Source organism: Haliotis cracherodii, unplaced genomic scaffold, assembly GCF_022045235.1.
Source record: "Haliotis cracherodii isolate W230 unplaced genomic scaffold, xgHalCrac1.p SCAF_3, whole genome shotgun sequence".
Classification (NCBI taxonomy): domain Eukaryota; kingdom Metazoa; phylum Mollusca; class Gastropoda; order Lepetellida; family Haliotidae; genus Haliotis; species Haliotis cracherodii.
The window spans coordinates 12823105-12838662 of NW_027266286.1; the positions used below are offsets into that span (position 1 = coordinate 12823105).

The 15558-nt window shown below is 41.7% G+C and overlaps 1 protein-coding gene and 1 long non-coding RNA gene across 2 annotated transcripts in view; one reads left to right on the forward strand and one right to left on the reverse strand.

Moving 5' to 3' along the window:
- The window catches only part of LOC139476050 (uncharacterized), a 49270-nt gene that overhangs the window by 20267 nt on the left and 13445 nt on the right, over positions 1 to 15558 (reverse strand). The gene's annotated exons all lie outside the window — the stretch shown is intronic.
- Positions 9645 to 15558, forward strand: part of LOC139476052 (uncharacterized) — a 203111-nt gene continuing 197197 nt past the window's right edge. The window contains exon 1 of the long non-coding RNA XR_011654041.1: positions 9645 to 9733. This is a non-coding gene — a long non-coding RNA (uncharacterized lncRNA). The remainder of the gene's footprint in view (positions 9734 to 15558) is intronic.

Sequence of the window (15558 nt, forward strand, 5' to 3'; positions counted from 1 at the left end):
CGTGTGTGTGTGTGTGTGTGGGGGGGGGGGGGGGGAGAGAGAGAGAGAGAGAGAGAGAGAGAGAGAGAGAGAGAGAGAGAAAAGGTGCTTCAGTCGATTCGTCGGTCCGAAGATCAACCTCTCGACATTCCGGAATCACAATACGCCATTGTAAGTGTATCCTGCTGATGGCGCAACTACCCGCCCTGTTGGCCTGCTAACATTGCGCGACTCTGACTAATTAAGTCACGTGCTAGTGAACAAAGGTCAGATTCCGATTACTTAGCACGTCTAGATCTACTACGACGGGAATATAGCAACACATAAGTCGCGCCCTTTCAAGAGTCGGAAGTGGTGTCGCATTATCGATTCATGAATACGTCTACGCAACGTTGTTATCTGGGATAACATATGTTGCTATACATATCGCATTCCTCTTGATTCGCCAAGTCAATCGCAATAACTCAGAGCTGCAGACAAGCGAAATCATTTGTGCATAAAGTCTGTCTCGACTGATCAGCCCTTTTCAAAAGTATATTGTAGAGAGATTCATTTTTCTCTTCAACGTTCAAGGCGACCATGCATACATACATGACGTTGTGTAATGTCACACAAATACCTTTACGAGTGAACTCCGAGACGCAACATGACTACACCTGACTTCTATTAAGTATGTTCTGTGATGGAAGTCCTGTATGTCATGTTCTGACATATGTTCTTGATTATAACGCTTTTCCAGCAATCAATGACGAATCCATATTTCGAATTGTGCAGTGTGAGCCATGTGTTTGCACTCACGTTCTCGCAAATACTAGGCTAACATGCAGGAAGCGAATCCTTCCAAGGTATCTCCACACAATGGAAGCAAACATATGTTCCGCTCGGATGCTCGTATTTCTCGCAACATGTCAGTGATGTGCAAGAAGACACGCGCTGGGCCATATAGCATTGCGTCTGCTCTCTCTATTATCGCTATAAAAGTGTGTCCGTTCGTTTGAAGTAAATGGGATTCACCGTGAGAAAATGTTTTGCAGAGTCTTGGTGCCTGTTTTTTGTTATATACGTACTCCTGCAGTCTCATCCACCAGATGGGCAACGACAACTGTACATACATGTTTAACTTCCTAGCCCCGGACTGACATGATATCGATGTTTAAAAAACATTTTTTTCATTTAGACTGCTTTGAGACGAAAACTTAATGCAGGATTTCTTGGCTGCTAGTATCTAATCTGTAAAATCTTCTTTTTTAAATCTAGCCTATTTTTATCACCGAGACAGTTTTTAGACATGATATAAATTGAATGTAGAATTCTCTGACTGCATGTTCCTACACGAGCATTCAGTCGAAGAAATCTGTGTCAAAGAAAAAAGACCCCCCCTAACCCCCCCTTTTTTATCATCAAAGCTGCATTGTGAGACCTATACCATACCCTGAATACAGAAGGAGGCAGGACTACCTGGTCCATTGGACTACACTGATGATGTTTCTATGGTTACCTGCATACTCAGCTTAACCTCTGATACGGGTATCCCTATTATTCCTTTAATCATCAAACTAATGTCCTTGCATAGTATTGTACACGTTATTATTAAGTATTCCTCATAAAACAGTAGTCTCGGTTTTCAAAGATGCTGACTTCTGTTTACATACTGTTGAAGTGATACTTGAACATGCCCATCTGGGAAAATATTTAAAACTGTTAAAGGTGTACTGCTGATATGATTGAAGCTTGCGTCTCCAGATGACATAGAGATGCACCACCTTCTTTATGGATAAGAAAATCACAGCAAAATTTGTTTATTATTTAAACTGAAACCTAAATGAAACATACAATTCGAGCCTCTATATTGTGCTTATTGTTCTTCTTTTTAAAAATATCAGCCTTTGTGAAGCTCCAGAAAATAAGTAAGTAAGTAAGTAAGTAAGTAAAAGTTGTTTAAAGCCATGGTCAGAAATATTGCAGCGAATTGGTATATAATCAAGTTTGGGCCATGCAGACTAGTGACTGACGCCACGAGTAATGATCAACGCTATCCGGTACGCGCAGTCAGACAAATCTGGCCACGTGATCCCCAGTGCAATCGGTTCTTAAAACTAATCTCAAACACGTGGGACCAATTCTGACAGGGAATCCTTAAAATTCCTCAAAAAACAGAAATCTATGTGACAGTCGAATCCAAAGACCATAGTTAGTTGCAAAATAACAGGAACTGAACTAACATAGCTTTCAACCGTCTAACAAATAGTGGAAATCACAGGAAACTTACGTTTCCATTTGGTTTCTGATTGTAGTTTTAGTTTTCCGTGGTTTTCATTTGCGGAAAGCAAGACATTTTTGCCGTTCAGCATGTGCACCTGGATAATTACATCTTACATTACCGTAAATACAGTGCTGAAAACCCACTCCGCGTCGATTCTAATCAATGAAGCGAGCTAATGTGATCTAATGTACGTTTTAGCGCGCTATTGGCCTACAACCAACAGACAACAAAGGCCTACGACGGTACGTCCTTATCGATAGAAAGGTAAGGATTTTATTATTTTAATGGAGGAGATGCGAGTGCCATAATCTAGGAGCATGCCCGTGTTGTGTAAGTGTTCTAGCCCCATCATAGGAGCTCTTGGTTGAGTCACCACTTTCTGAGATTGCTCACGGGGGAATTCGGAGAGTTGGCATTGCCAGTGTAAATGGGCCGGGGTAATTTGGAGAAAGTGATTTTGTATGGAAATAGAAGCCCCGACCATGGCCCTTCTTGTCTCCATGTGTTCAAAGGGTCGCTAAAGTCAATTTACTACGCCCCCCGTCCATCAAAGCATGTGGCGAGCACCATGGGCCGGATTCATGCAAATCTTAAATTTACTAGAAACGAGGAATTCATAGCAGAATCATGATCTCTCAAGTGATGCACGTTTTGACAAAAAGTACATACATTTTTATGATAACACCCAATGCAATAAACATTATTGAACAATTGCTGTTTGATAATTACTTCGGCTATAAGGATAACTGGCTTAAAGTCAAACAAGCCTAAAACCAGATTATTCATTTCATCGTGCACTTTTATCTTGAAGCGCCTTTTTGCCTCATGCATTTGCATTTAATTGCACACTGCAACAAAGAGTACTATTGATCATCTGCAGAGAGATGGTCGATCGATCTGTATAAATCGTTTCTGAACTGGATACGATGAGATCCCATCCGCATTCTATTACGTAGGTACAAGATGCTATATTGAATAGGTACATATTGAATACATAGTCAATTTGGAAAATATTCAAGGGCCATCGACTTTTTGAATTAAAAGCGTTTTAGTCAGTCAGCTATTCAATAACATCATCAAAAACACGAGGCTGGCTTCGCAATTGTTAAATTATTCATATGGAAATATGTTTGAGGTTACGTTTAATGCTTAGCGCTAAAAGGACGGTCTCCCGTGAGAGTGGGTGAATACTGCTTTGCGACGTGATCTGTAACCGTAAAACGGTTCTGTTTGACATTAATCACGGCGGCATGCAACACGTAACCTGTGCTAACCCAAGGGTCGATAGTGTGAACATCGATCCACACAGGGCACGTGACTCACAAAATCTGCAAGTTCATTGCTGAGAGTTGCATTTCTAGAATGGTGAGCAAACCCATAACTATCTAGGCTCGTCGATCAAAATAGCTGCTGCGGATCTCCATCTGTGTCACCCCTCACGTCAAGTATAGGACACTGGGACCAATACGGAACCCCTCGGGAATTGTAGACAAAGGAGAAAGATTTACTTGACATGGCATGGGTGCCGTCCTCTCCCTCGGCAGCGACTACGTCTGTAGGACTTCAAAGCATTTGACATTATTGCTGTCAGTCGAAACAACAATTATACGGACATTATCCTCACTCAACTCAACTTGTAAATGTCACGTCCTTGCATCACAGTGAAGGGGGCGAAGGAGTTAAATCGCTCAAGTTTGTAAATATCCTCTTTTACGTATTCTACTCGTGTTGGGAATACATTTGTCTGTTTAACGCCGCACTCAGCAATATTCCAGTAACACGACGGCGGTCTGTAAATAAGCGAGTCTGGACCAGACAATCCAGTGACTGATATTAAGAGCAACGATCCACGCAGTGTGGTCACGGTGAAACGGAATCAAGTCACCGAGCCTGGCCACCCGATACTTTCAGCATTGGTTTCTTCTGGTCTATTTCTGGCGTCTCATTACCATTAACAACATCAGTGATATATGATTTGGACAGGACACCAGTGTGTGTGTGTGTGTGTGTGTGTGTGTGTGTGTGTGTGTGTGTGTGTGTGTGTGTGTGTGTGCGCGTGCGTGCGTACGTGCGTGCGTGCGTGCGTGCGTGTCCGAGCCGACCAGTTCTTGTTTAGTCCCTCAGTGCCCAACCCCCAGGCAGGTTAACAAGAAGTACCATCTCATAACGTATTTCGGTATGACTCAACCTTCCGCTCTCCGGGCAGACACTCTACCCACTAGAATGCGGTAGTTATACATGGAGACTCGTGAAGATCCGGGGTATAGGTATAGGCCTCCAGCAACCCTTGCTTGCCGTAAAAAGCTACAACGCTTGTCGTAAGAGGCAACTAACGGGATCGGATGGTCAGGCTCGCTGACTTGGTAGATGCATGTCATTGTATCCCAGTTGCGTGGATCGATGCTCATGACGTCAATCACTGGATTGTCTGGTCCAGACTCGATTATTTACAGACCGCCGTCATAAAACGGGAATATTGCCGAGTGCGGCGTTCAACAACAAACAAACAAACGTTATACATGGGAGACCATAAGTTTCGAAGTATCATCACCATCAGAATAATTCATTCAAAATGTTCTCATGGTACCATAGCCATGGGGTAGGCAATGCGTATACACCAGCTAAACGTTCATGGTACTAACGAGAACATGGAACTCGCGCAGATGAAAGTAGAATTCAAAACAGTCTACATCAACATGAATGATGTATTCGCCGAAATGCCTCGACATTTACCTACATCGACATTTATTGAGAGTGATCATATTGTGATAACGCCTAAGCAGCAATCCCATCCCCGTATCACGACCGATATATGGAACACTTTGACACATCGACACACTATAATGGCCCTTCTGTAGTCACTACTAGGATACATAACAGCACTGGGGAATTGATGTATGGCACAGCCATCATTAAATCCCACCAGAGTCCGAGAGAGACATATTTTACTCTTAGATCAAATGTCATTCCACCAGCAATTTCATTGGCATTGATAAATGAAGAGTGCGAAATAACATTTATGATCTGAACGCTGTTAACATTTAATGACGATCGTTATCGAAATTATTGAAAAAAACTCCTGCCTTGTTGTCAATCACCTGTTACATGAGCGACAACCCTGCTCTCGCTTTTGTAATTCAAATCGTATTTTTTCACTGAACCTTGGAAGGATCATGCAAAACATATTAGTCATTGTTGGATTTTGACAGAGAGTCCCGCGACAGTCAGATTAACGTCTTGAAGCCTATGATGGAGGAATTATTCCTGAATTTTTCTTCATTTCCTGAAGATCAGGGCCTTTTCCTCTGATCAAATAACTCACACACCGTAAATAAAATTTGAACTGATTTGTTAATGTAATATAACAATCTAATCTAAAAATGACGAGACCTGCCTCGTTGGAGCAAGAATCATTTCTGCGTCTCCAGTGTCTGGAATAAAGGACAGTTTTGCTGATTTGCACGTTGAAATCCTGTCCAAATCATCTTTCCTCTGCTATAATAGATTAAGCCCATTTTTTCCAGTAGAGCAGCACCTGTTATTTCTGTAATCGTTAGTTCAGAAACCTCTCAGAAAATTGTAAATCCTCGAGGAATTACACTAAACTGGTATTCCTTGGCAAATCGACGAATCCACATTCAAGCATGCGACTCTTGATAATTATCAAAAAGGACATTTCATGCTGTGATTGTGAACATGTCAAAGATCTTCACAATATCCCGGTTCTTCCATTATCAACAAGGAGAGCGTTATCTAGATTGCAAACTGATATAATATTAAATCGATCCATTTCTTCTCTGAAGGCCCGATAAAGAGCCATAACAACTACAAACTCACGCCATTACACTGAACAAGGGAACGCGAATCAATGGCCACGTAAAAGTCCAAAATGACTTTTTTAATATGGCTGCTTTAGTCGCCATTACGAAAATATTATCGGGATTCTATGCGCAATTAGTAATGCAACCACTGTACGATCATCTACAATGGTCCCATCTACACAGACCTTACAGATGTTCGTCATAAGATATCACGAAATTAAAGTTGGTAATTAATCTCAAACAGAAGACTCGGAACTACTGTGGTATCAACAGTAATTAAAAAAATGCAAAGTGCGCTTTTCAAGAAATATCTATTTCCATAGGGATAAATAACATCCCTGAGTTTTGATCACGTGTTACAATCCGGGTAAGACTAAGACTAAGACTAAGCAGTTATTATTAGCAGGGAACGTAGTCCATAGGGTAGGAATCAGCAGGCGGGTGACCGCGAGAAGTTATTATTAGCAGGGAACGTAGTCCATAGGGTAAGAATCAGCAGGCGGGTGACTGCGAGCAGTTATTATTGGCAGGGAACGTAGTCCACAGGGTAAGATATCAGCAGGTGGGTGACTGCGAGCAGGGAACGTAGTCCATCGCGCTTAGAATACTACATCTCTACTTCTTGTTTTCCTTTCAATTCGTGCTGGTAATGCACGTGGTCGGTCTCCCACATTCTAGAGAATATATTAAAAAAGGAGTCCAAGTCCCGAATGATGGAAAAGTCTAGATTGCCCCAACTCAAGGTATTTTATTTCTATTTCAAGTAGACAGGACGATAACATCTGCACGGAAAAGTCGCATTTAAACAATAATAAAAATGGAATCCATAGGATAAAGATACAAATAATGTGAATCCTGCTATCGTCTTGCATGCTGTCTACATTCTAAAATGACCTATTACTGTCCAATGGACGAGACGCCAGAAAGCTGACAGTGGAACTGACGTTCATACGTTTTATCAAGAGACTATTCTTGAAATGACACACACACACACTGCCGTAAACTCATGGGAATTCCTTCGCACGAATACATACAGAAGCGTTGTGTCTGATCATTCAGACACTTCAATTTGAACTCAGTGTTTTTTTGCAGACATTGGCAACATTGTGAGTGTTTTCCCTTGATCGAATGATGTGGCTACGACCCATTCTCGTGAACGAAACGGACAAATGCACGCCCAAACTATTGACTAGACCCGTGCCCAGACTGACAATGACAGTCAACAACATTCTACAGCAATCTAGGAAATTACCTGAGTGTCTATTCGACACTTTATAATCACCTCTGAATGATCGGGAAATTGATTAATGATGACTAACACCTAATCGCCACTAGTCCAAGGACAACATCGGCCATTTTGACGTCCTGAAGTTAACATCGCAAGCAGTTACCCAAACTCTACAGTGAAAGTCAATTCTTATTTGTACACGAATACGTGCATAAAAGGTACGAAATTGACAAAATACGGCTCACAACGTGGTTGTCATGTCGGCTTTATAGGCTCGTAGTACTTTGAGCAAATTGCAGAGGCACGATTCGTCAGATCAGTTTATGGTTTCCATGGTAAAGCACAAACGTGAAAAGATGATCCGATCGCAAACGACGTGAACGACCGAAGTCCATCACAACATCAATACTCTGTTCTCTTAATCTTGCATTATATTTACTGTTCTCAATAATGTTTCGCATTATTCAAGATAATTACAACGCAATTGATAATTTTGATAAACAATATCCCAGTGTACTTGTAATCGTCTCAATTGTATTGGTATAATACCAAACCATTTCCACGTACAATACAAGGAAAATGAACAGCTTGAATTGTTCAATATCTACTCAATCTGTCAAGGGGGTATCTCCGACTGAATTGATGGCAACAGTTTAGAAGGGAGTGGTACTTGTATACCTTCAAGTGTAAACAGACGTCAAGATGGGCTGCGAGGAGGAACGATAGATTAACTTTCAACACGTCCAAGAATAATGAATGTGGCACATCACCGATTACCCATAAATAAATGAGCGAGTCACGATCAGGAATGTCAAACTTGGCCTTCCTTCACATATTTGACTGGAATGTCTTCCTGACCTAACGGAACCGCACACAGATGGTCTTCGCACAATGTATAGACTAGGAGTTCACCTATATACATACACACTCAGACAGACGAAGCAATATACCCCCGACAACATTGTGGTAGCGGATGTACGGCTGGAGAACCAATATATCGTCATTTCTGAAAGCAACGCTTGCATCCAGGCGACCTTGGAATGCAATTCCGCTCGTCATAATTTACGAGGATTCTTCTCTCGGATTTGATTGATTTGTCTGTTCGGAGAAGATCATTAATAGCAAACTGTGCTGTCAAGATAAATTCACATGCAGATACATATTTTGTTGGAAAACCCCCCACAGATTTAAGCTTCTTCATATTATCAGCTTGAAAGGGATATCACCCGGAGGAACAGGATCCTCTCTAATGGCCGATTTGAAACATCGAACTGAAAATCAAGAAGATTAACACGAGCACTGAGAACGATTCGTGCTCAACCAAAGGAAATAAATCCCTATCTTTAGACTCTGACTGTGCAGTAATATGCGGGCTGAAAATAAACACAAGCCTCTGAGAGAAACCACTGCACACAAACATGCTGTGATTTGTAACCCTACTCCGGTGCTGAAGGGCATGAGCTGGGAGTTCGGAGGGGGTATAACTCAGAGATAGAGGTTAGGGTTTTTCGGTAGCATCATAACAGAAAGAGATAAGGCGAGTGCGGAATCACGACAGGTTGCCAACGACCCGCAACTGTGCTCCGTCTTATCTCGTGGCATGTCGAGCCGCATTACACACAGGCTTGTGACTGTAGGCCCGGGGCGCACAATCAGGTGCGCAGTTCACACGGATCACTGTTCACAGTTGCCGTAGTTCATGGTACCAGGTGATTACCAAGTGCTGGTGAAACCTGTCATCAAACCGAAATCTGCCAACGGATCCAATCAGTTTATTTCGGCTACATTCTTTTGGAAACTGACACATGTCTTATGGAGGATGGTTTGCGTGTATACGATGATGCCATGGGAACGCGCCATCACAGCACACATCAATGCACACCTACAGTGCTTCATATTAACGATGGACACTTCAGATTCTGTCAGAATAACCAGGATTAGTCTGCAAAATGGAGCCATAGAAACGATTACTGATTAGTTCCTGTTCTTTAATCGCCTGGAAGGCGTAATGGTGGAGTGACGAGACGTTCTTCTAGCGTACGTTCTGCTGTGAAATTTCATCAACGTCTATATTTTTCCTGATTTATGTTAAATCAGTAAAGAACCATGTGCTAATTCTCATCAAAAATTTAATACCATCGATCCGTCCACACGAAACATTTCACTTCGTTCACAGGAAAGCATCGGTAATAAAACACTATGAAATATGTGTTGTAAACAGAAATTGAACATTTACTAAATCCACGTTCTAGAGGAGAGGTGAAATGGGGTTTAACGTCGCGTCCAAGATTATTTCATTTATATAGCGACGTGCATGCCCGTGTTTGTGTGTGGCTGCTTGAACTAGTCCGGGCTGATGCCGATGTATAGTGCTAGCCCACTGAGATACCATGCCGCAGTTTAACATGAATACCCCACTCAGACACAGTATACCGACTCCGAGCCGACCAGTCCTTATTACCGAGCGCCAGACAGGGTAACAACAAGTACCATCTTTTAACGTATTTTGGTATGACGCGACCGGGGATCGAACACCGGACCACGGAGGCGGTCACTTTCTAGAACAATGATTACGACATAACACAGTTCCAGCTAAAAAATCTCTACTAAAAGTCCATTGTACAATCCCAACTCTATCATAAGCTTATGTATATGAATCATTATCAAATGGTGCTGATTAACATATTTTCGCTGAACGATGAACGTATCCTGGTATCCGTCACAAACACATGCAAAGGCAATTCAATTGCACAAAAATCTTGAAAATGCATTTACAGATTTACAATACGTGTTTGCATAACTAAAGGTGGTCAGTTGGTCTTAGCTCCATAAACATGTACACAGTTATGCCCCCTTCCTGAGTGGGTCGGTTCAATCAGATATGTTCAGCTGATTTTCAGAACCATTTCATCATAAACGTCAGCGATCTGTGTTGCATACACTGACTAATATACTTAAAAACGTTGCTCGCTGTAGTCCTCGTGTCTCACGTCATGGAACGCATAGACATTTGTTCATAAAATTGTGTTTCAGTAGATGAGAATATAGCGTCGGATTGTGAACAGGAAACAATATTGTTTGCATTATCACAGTCAACCCTATTTCTCTTCTGTGTACAAACGAGTCTGTGCAGCAATGGACTTACGTGCTACATCATTTTCTGGACCTTGATTTCACCAAACAGAAAGAAGCAATGAGTGATAAATCTCACCGACAGCTTAGCGCCTGTCGTACCTAGACAGTGTGTTAATCGTGTTATTTGATCTCTCCAATTTGAAACATTTAAAAACAAGCCTTGTATCGATCTGGGCAGGTTTTTGTCCAGCTTCACGCTGAGAACATGATATTTGCCATGCAATCATACACAGACACCGGATCAATAGGGCTTAAATTCAACCTGTGTCAACCATCCAGACAGTTGTTCCTTCTCTGAGCCGTTTTATGATGTGCAGAAAACATAATCATAGATCATTAGACCGTTGTTAAACTAGCTGGTTATGTCTTGAGCGTTTAGGTAAGTGTGGTTATTTTAAGACGTCTTATCGGCCAAGGTTTCTATTTCAAACTGTAGTCGGTAAGTGACTCATATCATTGCCGGAACCGCATCCAGATATTCCACTTTCCACTCACCCACCATGCGTGGCAACACATACGATAAAGTGTTAGCGAGAGTGCAAAGTAGGCAACGAAAAGAAGGTCGTTTTGACCCGAACAAAATCTGATTCACGTACGTGGATCACCTTACTGGGAAATTGAAATTCATATTTGATCCATAATAACAAAAGAACGCCTGAATATAACCTCTTTGAGTGAGTGAGTTGGGGTTAACGCCGCTTTTAACAGTATTCCAGTCATATCACGGCCTGTCAGCTTAATGTGGGAGGAAAGCCCCAAGTGATGTAGGTCTCAGACGTTTACCACTTCGGTGAAACCCAAGAGCACGGGTATGGTGCTGACAAACCTAGAAACATAATCGGGGCGAACAATCATAGGTTTCTGGCGTGCCCAAGGGACGCAACTCTGCACAGCGAATCGCGGCGCCTTAGACGACTGGGCCACCGGTGCCCCCATAACCTCTTTGAAATAGGAGCATCATACTTTTCAACATAGAAATAACATAGGCCTTTAATAACTTACCACTGCACTTCATAAATTACGATGTAGGGGAATACAAATATCCTTGTGGGAAAATAAAGGTTGGTTGGTCGGTTTGTTGTTTAACGCCGCACTCAGCAATATTCCAGCTATATGACGGCGGTATGTAGATAATCCGAGTCTGGACCAGACAATCCAGTGATTAATATCATGAGCATCGATCCACGCAATTGAGCAAGTCAGTGAGCCTGACCACCCTATCCCGTTAGACGCCTTTTACAACAAGCATAGTCGCCTTTTACGGCAAGCATGGGTTGCTGAAGACCTATTCTACCCCGGAATCTTCACGGGTCGGAAAATAAAGGAACAATGTGATCGTTGTTTGATGAGCAGTAATATCATTGTGTGTGAGTTTAATGTGGGAGGAAAGCCGAAGTGACCGCTCGAAAGCCGCGATAACGGGTAGGGTGCTAACAACCCTTCAATCAGGGCGACCGGGATTCGAACCAATAACCATAGGTTTCTGGCACACCTAAGGGACCAACAGACACGCACTTAAGCGCCTTGGACGACCTTGTCACAAGTACCCCATGTTGTAATAATCTTCCAAGAATAGCCCAGTGGGCTTGGAAACGTTCAGCCGGAACCAGAGGAACAGCAACTATTCAAAAGAAGTTAAAGAACACCAGATTCTTTCATATTACTGGAGTTAATCAGCCATGGTTAGATTAGCTATGGTAATATGAAAGAATATGGTGTTCTTTAATTTTTGTTTAGTTGTAAACCTTATCAGGAATGAAAAACACGTCTCCACATGCGCGACTAGTGTGGCTCCTGGAGAGACACACTGTAATCACAGAAAAACTGAGAATCAAAGGCATTCAATAACACGACCACATGGTTCCAGACTGTCATTCCATCGCCGATGATTGGTACAAAATAGTTTACACTCGCTCTGAAAAACTCCCATGTCAAAATATCGCGTGTGTTGAGCAATAACGATTTAACACTGGCTTGGTCATGGATCCAGACCTGAGACCCCTATTTACGCAATCGCAACATGAAAAAGCTTTTGAAAGGCTGGTGCTCACGTTAGATGACCCTGTAACCTGATCTGCTACGCTGTTGACTCGCTTCCCAGGAAAATAGTCCAGCAATGTCATTGTAATCGAGCATTAGTGTTACAGGTTCGACGGATTGACAAGGATAGTAAACAAACGGTCAGGGTGGAACACGAGTGCGGCAAAGACGAATCCAGATGGGGCATAATCCTTCCGCTGTGACGCACTGTCTCCAACCTTCCAGATAAATCAAGGGTAACAGACATGCAACGGTATTCGTGTAAGCTACTGTCACTATTACTTCTCCCGGCTTGTTCTGGACGTACGTGTCGGGGTGATGGCTTTAGCAGGCTGAAGACTATCATGATCATTCAGATCAACTCAGGATGGCTTTATGTGGCAATTATGTGAATGTACCGAGTCTACACGGAAAGGTCACGCAAACAAGTCTTCAGCAAGTACAGATGTTGACATTTAAAAAAAGCATAATACACAAACAAGGGATCTCTACTTGGATCATTGTTTCAATCATTCCGCTTTTAAATACCAAATGTAACCGATAATGGTTATTTATTTTGGTGGTATTTTCAGAATACGGAAACCGTCGTAGATCGGTTCGGAGGACCAGCGCGCTTTGGTTAGTGAGTAGGTTAATGTTGTTTAACGCTACGGTCAGCAATATTTCAGCCACATCATGGAGGCCTGTAATTTAATTGACCAAGGAAAGGATTTGTTTTGATGTTTGTTGTTTAACCTCCAGTCAGCAATATTTCAGCCACATCATGGAGGCCTGTAATTTAATTGACTAAGGAAAATGATTTGTTTTGATGTTTGTTTGTTGTTTAATGCTTCATCAAGAGATGAAATTACTTCAGGTTCAATTTTATGAGCAACGATTCACGATACGATGCCACGCAGTCGATCAGGTCACTGAGCCCGTCTCTAACCACCATCATCGCTTCTTTTTTTTCTTTTTCTTATTTTTTTTAGGGGGGGGGGGGGGGGGGGGGGCGGGGGCGGCTATTCTAACGCGGGGCCCTTCAGGGCAAAGCTCCACACCATGGGTAGGATAAACAGGCCATGGTTCATAGTGGATCAAATGAGTGATTTGTACCCAAAATCACGGACCCCAAAACCACTAGGCAGCCCGGTAACACAGTTGCTGCAGAGTCAAAAGACAATAATACATGCACAAACACATGCGGAAATATATCCGCCTAATCACATATATGCTGTAGAAAGTACGACAACACACACTATCTCATTCATCGGTCATTTGAACATGGATGGGGTCTGAGGGTGAAGACTGCATATAATACGATGTAAGTCTCAGCTGTCAACATTTACTTCAGAATGATAATCGATCATAACGGTTTCTTGTTGAAATTGGTTCGGCTGACTTCTTTGGTAAAAGGATAGGTACCTGGTGAACATGATGTAGACCTGATCAAGTCTCTACCTCAATAATATTTTGTTTAAATCATAATTTCTAGATAATGTAAATGATAAGAATAAGTTGTACACCCATGGAATTACTACACACCCATGGACTTTTCTTTCAGTACAGCCTTGGAGCAAGGCTAAACAAGAGTCAGCAACACGTGTTTAAGACCAAGTCGGAATCATAAGATTTCTTATGATTATGAAAAGTGCGTGCGTGTGTGTGTATGGGGGGGGGGGGGGGGGGTGATGTTTTTTTTATAGATATTTTGTTATCAAGCAAAAACTGAAAATAGGTAATTTGTTCTCAGGTTTTACGCAAATACTTCCATTTCTCGCTGGGCATGCATGATTTCCTTAAAACATGTGTCGCAACAAAATAATTCGTTCAAATAATCCTTTTTTTACATAACAAAATCCGTAAATATTTTGAATCATTGACGGAAATAATATCCTCTTTCAAACAAAACACGAACACTTTTGTGTAATTATATTATCCAGACTCTATTACTAATATCTTATGACTTTTGTACCACCAGTGTTGACTCTTCCGGGATACAATGTTCCCATGACGTAATATCAACCCAGAAAAACAACGCATAACGCATCACTAACACATCAACTGTTGAGACGTGCGGAGGGCAATTGCTAAGATCATATAGTATTAGATTATGTAGAACACGCAGGCCAGTATAATCAGTGGAGTGGAATAGAAATCGACCATACTAAAAATCTACATCAGCACACAATTACTACACTTCAAAGCAGTTGTTGATGAGAGACAGTGAGATAAGATCGGCTTGCACACTGCTAGGCCTGAGGAACATATTGATCCTGAAACATATGTCGGGGGCAATAAATCAAACAGCAGTTGATTTTAATCTTGGTTTATTAAGAAATTCAATAATGCCCCGGGGAACTCGGCTGGGCACGACCATGTAGTGTTGTTTAGTGTTAACATTTTGCCCGCACCAATCTTGTACATTTCTCAGATATAAAAACGACAAGGAGTTTAACCAGCTGCGGACGCCATTAACCTAACTCAGTGCGAAGAAATAACATGGGATTGTCCACAACCTCAAGACTGAAATAACGGCATAAAGAGACCATGCTTGAGGGAATGACAGTAAAACATGGAGCTCCCCGGGGCGTTATGCCAGACAAGCACATTTTATTACAGTAGTTGGTTTTTGAGAACGGCTAACTGAGCATGTATTGAGCTTCATAAACACGGCAAATTGAAAGTGATGCATCGTCCTTCAAAAACTTTGAAAGTAAAGTTATTTTCTTCTGAAAGTTTTCCAAATGATATAATTATGATAGTTTTTTTTATACCAGGTGTCACCTAAACAATTTATGGCAAATTGAAGAATGGAAATGAAAAAAGAGAGGATAGTGGAGCTGATGTGAATATTGCCGTCTTTGTGTTAGGAAAAATTCCCTAGAGCTGCGATTGTATGCTTCATTCGATACTTAACATATGTACATATTGTATCATATAGAAAACGTTCCGCAACATGCTATTTCAAACATCGACTAGACTTGCACAGTTCTCTGAGGTAATAATCATTGGTTTAAATCATATTTTCTAGATAAGATAAAATGATATTATTAAGAACAAATTGTCCTAAAAAAGGACTGTCGTCATTTGAGTACTACCCGCTTATATAG